The sequence below is a fragment of the Anoplopoma fimbria genome, unplaced genomic scaffold (genome assembly GCF_027596085.1).
Source record: "Anoplopoma fimbria isolate UVic2021 breed Golden Eagle Sablefish unplaced genomic scaffold, Afim_UVic_2022 Un_contig_3851_pilon_pilon, whole genome shotgun sequence".
Lineage (NCBI taxonomy): Eukaryota > Metazoa > Chordata > Actinopteri > Perciformes > Anoplopomatidae > Anoplopoma > Anoplopoma fimbria.
Genome location: NW_026547952.1, coordinates 89 through 677, shown reverse-complemented (window position 1 = coordinate 677; position 589 = coordinate 89). Strand labels below are relative to the sequence as shown.

The 589-nt window shown below is 44.0% G+C and overlaps 1 non-coding gene across 1 annotated transcript; it reads left to right on the top strand.

Annotated features, from left to right (window-relative positions):
• Window positions 1–210: 210 nt before the first annotated feature.
• Window positions 211–329, top strand: LOC129114404 (5S ribosomal RNA). Its single transcript, XR_008532464.1, has one exon. It is a non-coding gene; the product is annotated as a 5S ribosomal RNA (ribosomal RNA).
• Window positions 330–589: the final 260 nt, after the last annotated feature.

The following is a 589-nucleotide window of genomic DNA, read 5'->3' as shown; positions in this document are numbered from 1 at the left end:
TCTGATTTGACATTTAAAAGCTGTGAGTGTGTCTGGCAATCTGCAGGCGCTCCCTGTATAGACGAAAGAGCAAAGCGTGGTGATATAGTATCTTTAAAAGGCCCTTTGGTAGGCACAATATTTGCTTACGGCCAAGACGAAAGAGCAAGCGTGGTGATATAGTATCTTTAAAAGGCCCTTTGGTAGGCACAATATTTGCTTACGGCCATACCACCTGGCCATACCACCCTGAACACGCCCGATCTCGTCTGATCTCGGAAGCTAAGCAGGGTCGGGCCTGGTCAGTACTTGGATGGGAGACCGCCTGGGAATACCAGGTGCTGTAAGCTTTTCACTCCTCTTTACAAAAAGCAGAGGGCGCTGCTGCTTTTTCAGTGGACACCGACAGGGTGGGAAGGAAATAGCTAGATCATGACTTGCCGGTATAGAAATGACACAAATCCAGTTAAATGATGGCTTTCATCATTCCTAAGCTCATCGATCATTTTCTTTTCAATTTTATGCTAACGTATTCTACATTTCAACAGTAAATATTAATCTTTTTACTGCACTACATTTGTGATCCTTATAGCCACTTTGTACATTCTGA